We start from the raw sequence: 10,847 nt of genomic DNA on the forward strand, positions 1-10,847 counted from the left end.
TATCATGCACACTAATTAAATGCTTTTTAAAACCTGAAAATGTTGAAAACTGACGCCTACAATGATCTTGTGCACAAACTAACTTAAACCTAGTGCTTGGATAGAAACTGTGGCAGATTCGCAAATGAGTTATTAGGCACTGACTGGTAGCATGCACTGCTTGACATACAAAACATTTAAACATATTCATATGTCATTCAAAAGGAAGTCTTGATTCACCTGTTGATCACACACACACAGAAGCGATTTGATATCAGTGTGTGGTATATTAAATGAGTGTAAATCAGAATAAAGATTTTGGAAAAAGACAATCAATAAGCGAGGAAGAAGAATGATTAGGTGTTTTCATGGCTAACATCCAGCTAAACACTGGATATTTTCAAGACTTCGGTTTAAATAAAAGAAATATCAACAACTCACAAGTCCTTTGACATCTAAAAAGCGTGGAAATGTTTTGAAGATATCTGTGCTTCTTTGTGGGTCATGCACTAGGTCCTGACGATGTTGAAACGTCATCTTCATCTTCTGAAATACACTTGCTTCATCAGGGGAGTGAACAAGAAATGAAATGGCCTCCCTGCAGGCATCTCCATCAAGCTGCTGAGGCAGTGTGGTTGCTGATCTTTGGCGCTTTGGTCCTTGTGCTTGATGCACTGAGACTTCTTTGACTGGCCGTTTTGCTGAAGTCCTGGAAATGGTTTTGAGGCGCCACGCTAAATATCCAGTTCCTCTTTCCCCATCATAGAAATGCTCCTGTTACATTTAAATGAATAAACACAAATAATCACAAAACAATCTTACATAAAGTGAAAATACAGCATTGTGAAACATAAGAACAATTACTTATTTAACAGATGTTGTTTTTAATATCCTTATAACCCAAGTAGTTTCAAGTCAGAGCACCATCATGATTGTTAAATTCTGAAATATTTCTGAAATATTTTCAATTTTATAAACAACAGTAGTTATTTTAGAATGAAAACTACAACGCCAATGCCCTTTACTGTAAATCTGCTGTTGTGTTTTCTTAAGGTTGAAAAACTTACATAGCCCTTTGGAGAAAAAGGATCCTTCAGTGAGGGAAAGAGAGTAATAATTCCCAGAGCATACTTCTCCTTCTGCTGACGGGAAGGAAACCTGCTATGGAGAGAAGAAAGTCCATCTTTAATCATTTCTTTAGTACAAGAAACATTAGTTATATCATTACATTAATTATATCATTACAAGATTACAGTCTTATTACATTTCTTTGTAATTCCTTTTTAAATCTTACCCATGTCTCTCAGTCATATCACTCGCCAATATGTTGACAAGCTGTCTCCGAGTGCGGTGCATTAGTGAATTTTCTGACTTGTACTCCTCAAGAATATCCTCTCCTCCAGGCTTCTTAAGCAAGGCATTTTCTACAATCTACTCACATAACAGGAAAAGGGAAAATAAGTTTCAGTGTTCAATTCAGTCTATTAGAAAAAACATACCACATGTCTATATACACTACGAGTGAAAGTTCAGAGGAATGACAAAAAACAGAAGTGTTGTGAAAGGTAAACATCTATGAAGGGAGCAAATAACATTTTCATTGATAAAAAGTGAGTTTGGAACCAAATGCTTAAACGTGACACCTTATAATTGATAGTAAATCAAAATAAGACGTTTCCAGCTCTCAATTACCTCCTTTGCCGCCTCTGACACGGAAGCCTTTGTTGCAGAACTGCTCATGTCTTCTTTGCTGGATCTATTTCTGCCTGTGGTCATACCCAGTTCTCTAAGGTCACTGTCACTTGAAGGAAGTGATATGGTGTCCGTGAGGGAAGATGATGTTGAATGATCTAGAGGAGAAAAGTCTTTAAAAAGAGAGAATTTTATTAACTTAATGTGGCTTTATCCATTTAAGTATAAACATTTTAAGTAACCTTAAAGAATTCAGATTATATTTATATTAATCTGTAACAAATTTCACCTAACCTTGACCACTGCCATGTTCCTTCCATAAAGAAAGGTCAATGTTAGGTGCACCAAATAGCCCTATCCATTAACATTGGTTTTCTTAATGACACCTACCTTCATTGGAAATGCTGTCACATACTGTCAGGCACATGTCTGGATTAGCCTCCAACAGCTCTAGAAGAATGTCTTCCTCTACTGCTGTGTCAGTATCATCAAAAATGTCAAGTTGAGCTACATCAGGAAGCCCAAACTTGTTTTTGACTGTAAAAAGGAGGGAATGTAAGCAGATTAAGTCACCTGGAGCAAATTTGAAATCATCCCGCTTAACTCTGTTAAACTAAAAAGAATCATGTACAACCATGTTCTAACTAATGTTGATGATTCCACTGTCATTAATGTAATATAAACTGTTAAATACAAAAGTATTTAAATAGTTCTGCCACAGATCATATTGTGCTGTGATTTGTTGTTAAATTGGCTTCATATTTCATTTAGCCTTCAAATGATTTACCTTCCCTGATGAATTCTGAATAGGTGAAGCCTGAGGGCAATTTGATGTACTTCTTGATACTATTGCATTTCACCTTCAGCAACATCCTGAAACTGCAGCTAGTGAAAAAAGGAAAAAAACGGTTCAATCTCCTGCAAGGAGATGATAACATATGTTTCACAAACAACAGTGATGATTGTTCATCATATGCACAATGTTGCTGTTTCGGCTTACTTTAGACCCATTTCACAAGTAAATAACGGCGGAATTAGTTATTTTGGGTTCACACCACTTGGATAAATCCACTATTGCCCTAAACTCTATTTAAGGAACGAACATTTTAAAAAGTTGTTTGGTTGTTGTCTTGTGGAAGGACCTGATTTAGTATGAATACAAACGTTTAACAAATCTTCATCATAATGTTTGTATTTTAGCTTAGTTTTTATCAGTTTATTGCAATAACTAAACAGTTAAATCTGAACCGCACAGGTAAAGTTACCGTTACTTGAGAAGGCTGGTTCGTTCCACCAGATGAGGTTACTAATCCAGACGTGACGCAGTTTAATTTTCCAACATATCTAGGACTTCCACAGCAGAAACATAGCTGCAGCAGTCGGTATATCTGCCATTATAATGGCGCAGGCCTTCATTACTGACAAAAAACAACCCCCCCCGTCGGACGACCAACCACCTTGACTAACAAGTTTTCTGCGGGAAACCCTGAACACCTTAAGCACATTTTATATTAAAACACACTAACGTAATTTTATGGTTTTACAGTTGCTGGACTAACATTTATAAATTTGAAAATGTTTCAAAATGTTCTCTCATAGAACCATAGTAAATGCAATGTTAAGCACTTGTATCACATTTAAACACGCAACGTACATTTTTACAGTACAGTATAGTACAGTTGATAAATATAAGGAAAAAATGCTAAATTACTCGTTAGCTAGCTAGCAAGCAAATTCCATTAATCCACATGTAAGCACATCGACTGCATCACACCCACTTAACGTTAAAACATGGTTTAAATAATGACAAACAGCCTTAATAAATTGATAAATGTGGTTCTTACCTTCTTAAACGAATATCCCAATCCCACACAGCTTTCTTCTGGGCGTTTAGCTTCGTTCACTGCCACGGTAAGTGAAGACAAATCCGGCTCGTCAATGAATGACCGCGAAAAAACCGGATGTGGAAAGTAACTCAAAATAAGTGTATGCTCCGAACTCCGTGAAATGACGTCCCCCTCAGAGCTTTTTCTGCACTGTAAGTGTTAAAATAACACACAAATCAACACCCATTCACTCGGAATAATTTACACTGGGAATTTAACTCGAATCAACACTACAATTTTTGCTGTGTAAAAGCGGAGAGTGAAACCAACGGGGGGGGGGGGGGGGGGGGGAGGAAGAGGAGGAGGAGGAGGAGGAAGAGGAGGAGGGGGAGAGGTGTTTGTGGATGCCATCTGTCTCCAGTGTTATTTATCACCCAGACAGGTACAGATATGGAGCCTGAGCTTCCTCATTACATCCCTGTGCTGCTCACACACACACACAAACACACACACACACACACACACACACACACACAAACACACATTTTCATTAACATTCAAACTTCTTCTCTCTCCATCTTTCACTCTTTCGCTTTTGCTCGCCACTCTTTCTCTCTCTCTCTCTCTCTCTCTCTCGCCCACAAACAAACATACATTTCAATTAAGCCCCAGCTCAGCGTGATGAATGTGGTTACCTTTTAATTTCAATTACGGCCCATGTTTAGCTGGCTAGAAAGCTGCTGTGAGCTCACGCGGCATCCACCAAGCGACGGCTCAATTACAGCACGCAGAGGGCGGGGGCTCCAGCACAGGCCAACACACACACACACACACACACACACGCGCAGCGGCGGTGTGCACACAGGATTAGATTAGCTAATTTAGTTCTTGTCTGGACACATTTTTCACCTCCGTCTCGCTGACGGCTGCTCTGAAGCCTGTTTAGAAATCCGCCGTCTCAGGCTCCACGCCGACGACGTGTGGGAACCAATCATTGTCGGCCCCCAAAAACACAGCGCTGTGCATTCATCTGTAAGTAAGAAGACGCCACGCCATTGTTTCATTAGCAGCACCGGGTGAGAAGAGCATATTCGAGAAATGCGAATAGAACACATCGAATTGAAGATCATAATAACAAGTAAACCTGGGTTGAATTAATGTCAGAACATGAACCGAGTTGGTCAGTTAAGATGTCTCCACCTGCGGCGTGCGCATTAATTCAAAAATGAAAAAAAAAAAAAACAGCCAAGAAGACGTGAGCGGACGGAGGCGAGGAAAGCAGAGGAGGAGAGAAACCCAACGACTGTTAGAGCCGTTTAAAAGAGCCACGACGCCACCTGACAAAACATCCCCGGGACAGGGAAATAGGTCACACACGACACGAGTCGTACTCACACTCGGTGGGGGGGGGGGGGGGGGGGGGGAGGATGTGCAATCATCTACGCAAGCAACACAAGCAGGCTGGCATAAATAAGTGATCACATACACACACACACGCACACACACACACACCTCCTCAGGAGTCAACCCGGAGGAAGGTTTGCCTTAACTACACCACATGCCTCGGCCCCCACGGGCCCCCACGGGCCCCCACGGGGGGCCCAGCGCACGCAACCTCTCTGCCTCACGCACACGCAGGTTTGTGCGCTCTGTCCTCTCCACCCGTCTCCTGTCAAGTCTCACTCTAGAAGGTGTTTGGAGGGCGATGGAAGAAATGAGCAGACACTTCTTCTGCCTCCTGTTGTTGTTGTGGTTGTTTTCATCTCAATCCCTGATCACCTGTGCACACATCCGGGGGCGTCCTAACATTTCGCTCCTCTTGAGGAGAAAAAAAAGCATAATGGGTGGTTTTATGAGATCGACATTTGGCTTCTTCACTCTTTCCTGTATTTTGCCATTCAGATTTGAGACCAGATCCGTTTGGAAGTGAGTCCAAAGCAGGTCGAGTAACAGATCACATGTCGTCTGTGTAAACTGAAATATTAAAGGTTAGGTCTCTTTTAGGTGGGGGGGGGGACAGTCGGGTCCCAGTTTGGTTCCACCACACGGCGTTTCTGCAGAGGAGCATCTTCTTCATTCAGTGTCCCTCCCTCGGAGCAGACGAAGACGAGGGACGCCGTCGCTCTGGGAGCCCCTGAGTAGTTTCTTTTCGTTGCCATTCGTCATTACGCACCGCGGGGGGGGGGCTTGATGGAGGCATTCAGAGGCGGCGCCATCAGTCGAGTTGAGTGAGAGAGGTTGATAAAAGGAAGAGGAGGAGGTGCGGTGGATAAGAGGAGACCCGCCGCCTGCTTAAACCACGTGAATGAGCAGATAACACAGAACTGAACACCTGGATGAAGCGCAGGTTTTCATAGAAACGTGCGGATAGACACAGCTTCATCCAGACCTCAATAACCCCCCCCCCCCCCCCCCTCTCTCTCTCTCATCCAGTAGTGCCGCAACAGCTTTTATTAAAAGGAAGGCTTTCCCCCCCAGAGAGAAAGAAAGGCCACGACCCGGCCCCAAATCAATCTACTCTCCCCCCCCCCTCCCTCCCCCCCTCCCCCTCCTCCCCGGTCTTCTGCAGCCTCCTTCCTGTCTAGCGGGCGGCCATTGGCCCTGCTCAGCTATCATTGTGTTAACGCCAAGGTTTTTTTTGTTAAATTCGCTGTCCGGCCTCCACGCTCTTGTTGGAGAGGAGGAACACGTCGCTCCCTCCCTGCGTCCTTCTCCCGCTTGACAGCGACAACAACATGGCTGTGTTTCACTGACTTTCTGCACTTTGTTATTGTCTTTCCTCTTCCATCTTTGTCACCACGCCCCCCCCCTCCCCCCCCGCCTCCCACCAGCTGACACTCTGTCTTCGTCGCCTCAGCCACTCTCTTCCTTCCCCACAGTCATCCCTATTTCGTCTCCTCTCTATTGACAGCTGTCCCATAGCATCAGTGATGAAACGATCCCACCATCTGTCCTTCCCTCGCTCCGCCACATCCTTCACCTTCTCCCCGCCGCCTCCTCCTCGTCTTCCCCTTCCTTCATATTGACAGCTGTCACAGAGCATTGATGCGGCGAAATCCAGTTTTACTGTGACAACTTTGCTTATTTTTTGGGGGGTTTCGGAGCCCTTTGTTTGTCTCTCACAGCGGGACGTGAGAGCCCTGCGAGGGGCATCGGCGTCTTTCTTCATCTTCCTCTTCTACGCCGCCTCGGTCGTCCCTTCTCTTCCTCGCCCCCTCTCTCTCTCTACGACTTTCCACCCGCTCCCTGTCGGGCCTCGGCTACCGAACCACAATCCAGCCGAGGCCTCCGCTGCTGTGAGGACGTCGGCGAGCGCGATCCATCCGTCCCCCGGGAGCCAGGGTGAATAAATCCGCCGGATTAATATTTCCCTCAAATGAAACGGTCCAAACAGAAGCAAAATCAAACCCTGGTCCTCAGTGGTACAGTTGAATCGAGTTTTGGAGAATATTCTACAGTCTGAACATAATACTTCTATGAATGAAACTAGGAGGGTTTTTTTTTTGTTTAAACCTGTTGTCCCGTCTTCAAAGTGATGATTACTTTGTTTGAACGTGGCACCCTAAAGAAAAGTTAGAAAAGTGCTGCAACTTCCTCCCGCCTTGTTGCATCAGTCGAGCAATATGTTGAATCTGTGAGAATAAAGCGAATAAACCTGCACGGGGGTTGAAATAACCTCAGCGTGTGTGATGTGTGTGTGTGTGAGTGTGAGTGCCTGAGCCCTCGGGCGGCCCCTCTGAGCCCTGCATCTCTTTCCTCAGTGAGCATAAAGGGGGAATGTCGAGCAGGGGGGGGGGGGGGAGAGAGCGGCCCTCTGGGTTTGCGGCCCGCGTGAGCCGCATACGAAGCAGAGCGAGAAGCCGACATCGCTGCACGCGGGATTTTGCCTAAAATCATCTGGAAGGTTCGGCCTGGCTAATTATCGGCGGCGCGGCGGGTTTCGTTATAATCTGCTGCGTCCATCTTTCTTTGAGGGTTCACACGTCTCTGGGAGGAGAAGCGGCTTTGACTTCTGCGAATGGGAACAAAGATCCAAGAAGTTTCCCGAAAAGGGAAGAATCGCCGTGATAGGAGCTCTGATTGCAGTTATTGTTGGTGTTAGCATTCAGTCGAGTGGCTGAGGAATCAATACTCGTACACCTGTTAATAATTTACACCCAGCCAGGAAAGAAGTAAATAAAACTCAATTACCTTGATGCCGCTCATTTCACATGCGCCCGGTTGAGTCGTGTTTCTCTCAAATTGAATTAGCGAATCAACCCTTTTCAGCATAAAGGCTCAGATACGTGACATAATACATGAAGCATGAAATATCTGCACCAAGCAAAAGTCAAGTGTTGAATACATGTCCTCATCTATCTATCGGCAGCAGATCTCTTTGGGGGCTGGTGGAGACCAAACGGGAGCTAAAAGGACAGTGCTGATGTGGTCCTGCTGCACGTGAGGGAGGACAATCGTTTGGTCTCAAGCGCTGAGTCAGTTCCATGAAAAGGCTTTGTTTCCAAAGTGATGAAACGAGCTGACGTGAAGCGTCTTTCCTTACGGGAGGATTATAAGACAAGGACTCCTGAACAGGTCAAAATGTGTCTCTTTGTAGTTGCTATGTGTCTCCTGTAGTATTTATTGTCTCTTTCTAGTTGCTATGTGTCTCCTGTAGTATTTATTGTCTCTTTCTAGTTGCTATGTGTCTCCTGTAGTATTTATTGTCTCTTTGTAGTTGCCATGTGTCTCCTGTAGTATTTAGTGTCTCTTTGTAGTTGCCATGTGTCTCCTGTAGTATTTAGTGTCTCTTTGTAGTTGCTATATGTCTCCTGTAGTATTTATTGTCTCTTTCTAGTTGCTATGTGTCTCCTGTAGTATTTATTGTCTCTTTCTAGTTGCTATGTGTCTCCTGCTGTATTTAGTGTCTCTTTCTAGTTGCTATGTGTCTCCTGTAGTATTTATTGTCTCTTTCTAGTTGCTATGTGTCTCCTGTAGTATTTATTGTCTCTTTGTAGTTGCTATATGTCCCTCTTTGGAGTATCCTGAGTCTCCTCCTGCTGGTGCGTACGTGGTTTCTCGCGTCCGATCAGAGGAGCGTTGGCTTCAGGCGTCTCCCTCGCTTTGCATGTTGTCGATTGGCCTCATCGCGTTGCCCTTGACAACTCGTCATGTGCCCGACTTTCTGAATTGAAGTCAACGGCAGGTGATTTTTTTCTTTACTTACTTTTTACTGAAAGAGAGAGCAGGAGGAAAAAGACAAAGGGAAGAATTGTCAAACATGGGCAGGAAAAAAAGAAGAAAGCAGTGACACAAGAGGTGAGGAAACTAGGAATGAGAGGAAAGGGGGTGACAAAGAGAGAGAGAGAGAGAGAGAGAGACGGGGAATGCGGCGCAGGAAGAAGAGGAGGTGGGTGGAACTGAGCGCTGAGATGCCTTCAGGAAGCCTATTTTCTAACCCTGCAGGAGAGGGATGGCAATTAGGATCGCTGTGAGTGTGTGTGTGTGTTTGTGTGTGTGTGTGCGTGGAGCTTGTCATGAAGACAGTGTTTTTTTTTTGAGTCTGTGAAAGGTGGGGTGCAGCCAACTACAGCACCCTACCTATGTTCCATCATTGCCTCCCCCCCCCCCCCCCCCCCCCCTACACAAACACACACACACATACTCAAACACCTCCCCAGTAGGGTTCTTGTTTTTTTGGGGCATGCCGCTGTTGAGGTTTGACAGTTAAGCCTTTTTGGAGTTAAACAAGCTTCCTGCGATGGCGCGGCCGGGGGAGCATGCGGCGTCCTGCTCTGTGGACGTTCTGTGCTGCGCCCCCAGCTGCAGGCGGAGGGAGGGACGCCGCAGCGGGATTTGTTGGCTCTCGCCTTTGTTCAGAGGGATGAGTCGAGTCCCGCTGCAGCAATCCACTCCAGCTGTGGAACTTAAAGCGGCGTATCTGCAAACCCTGAAGATGGCAGCAGTCAGAATCACACTCGGCCACATTCATGCACCCTCTTAGAGTCCAGTTTGAGACTCACGGTGGGATTTTGACCCTAGGGCAGGGTTTTCGGCAGCGTTCGGCTGTTTGGTGCCTCGGGTCAGGTGTAGAGCTCTCCAGGTCCATGTTTTCCGTGTGTGTGTGCATGCACCCATGTGACCACGGCAACACACGAGAATTTGAACTGATACAGACCCCTAACGGTTTTCCCTTAGTTCCACGGAGCGACACACACACGGCGTTACACGCTGTAATGGGGGAGTCCAGTCGCCAACGTACCCTTCCATTGCCTCCAAGAGCAGCGTGTGTGTGTGTGTGTGTGTGTGTGTGTGTGTGTGTGTGTGTGCAGCCTGCAGGGGCTACCAATCTCATTGTGCAACTCTGTACATAAATTAACCTTGTAAACTTGTAAATAATTTGTTTGATGAATTATTTAGGGCACAAGAACTGATTCTCATTGGCTTCTCATCGCCTCAAAATGAAAAAGCGCCCCGAGCGGGTTTCTAGTTTCTAGTTTCTAGTTCCTTGTTTTGTTTTTCTGTCGTGAGTTCCGTGGTCAACATTTTCTCTCGGTGACATTCGGGAGGTTTGTGACATTTTAGTCGAGCTCGGCTCAGGACGGAGAGTCAGACGCAGCTTTGTGGCAGAAAGGAGAAAGGAGGCGACAAGGCACCTCCGCTGAGTCATCGGAGGCCTCACGCAGCGCGCCGGGGGTTTGGGGGCGGGGGGGGGGGGTTATTTCGAAGTTTGTGTTTTGTTTAAGCGACGTCGGTGTTTTTTTTCTCCCTTCGACTCAATTAAGTGGGTTCTTCTTCTGTTAAAGCGGCAGCAACGACCTGGGTTTTGTTTTTGAGGCAGGGGGGGGGGAAGCGGTCGTGTTGTCATTCTGATTGTTTGGTAAAAGCTGCCCCCCCCCCCCCCTCGAAGCAGCTGTAGAGCAATATGAAACGCGTTGATTCGTTCAACCATAATCGGGGCCGTGGAATCCCTCCTTTATACACACAGTGTTTGTTGTATGTGTTGGAAGAGCAGAGGTGAACACTTCCCCCCCCCCCCACCCTCCTCCTCCCATCTGCTTCTTGTCCCCCCCCGCCTCATCGTTCTCTATATGTGTGTCGTGTAATGAATAATGCAATGTGTGTAGTAAGAAGAGATAAAGTGGCAGCGCGGGGGGGGGGGGGGGTCTCTTAGGTGATGTCACTACATTCACCCTTCCACCCTCGCACAGGGTGAGATGGGGGGGGGGTGTTGTTGATCAAGATAACGGTTAGGGGGGAGGAGAGAGAGTACGACGGGTGGGGTCACACGGGGCGATGAGGAGGAGGAGGAGGAGAGGAAATGAGAGAGAAGGTGCAGAAGCTGTTGTTGACCTGGTCAGATGTTTTGTT

At 46.1% G+C, this 10,847-nt stretch overlaps 1 long non-coding RNA gene across 1 annotated transcript; it reads right to left on the reverse strand.

The window, feature by feature from the left end:
* Positions 1-548: 548 nt before the first annotated feature.
* Positions 549-3,058, reverse strand: LOC119198207 (uncharacterized). Its single transcript, XR_009957241.1, has 6 exons — positions 2,937-3,058; positions 2,459-2,556; positions 2,062-2,208; positions 1,672-1,844; positions 1,047-1,410; positions 549-753 (listed from the first exon to the last, which is right to left on the reverse strand). It is a non-coding gene; the product is annotated as an uncharacterized LOC119198207 (long non-coding RNA).
* Positions 3,059-10,847: the final 7,789 nt, after the last annotated feature.

Source organism: Pungitius pungitius, chromosome 13, assembly GCF_949316345.1.
Source record: "Pungitius pungitius chromosome 13, fPunPun2.1, whole genome shotgun sequence".
NCBI lineage: Eukaryota > Metazoa > Chordata > Actinopteri > Perciformes > Gasterosteidae > Pungitius > Pungitius pungitius.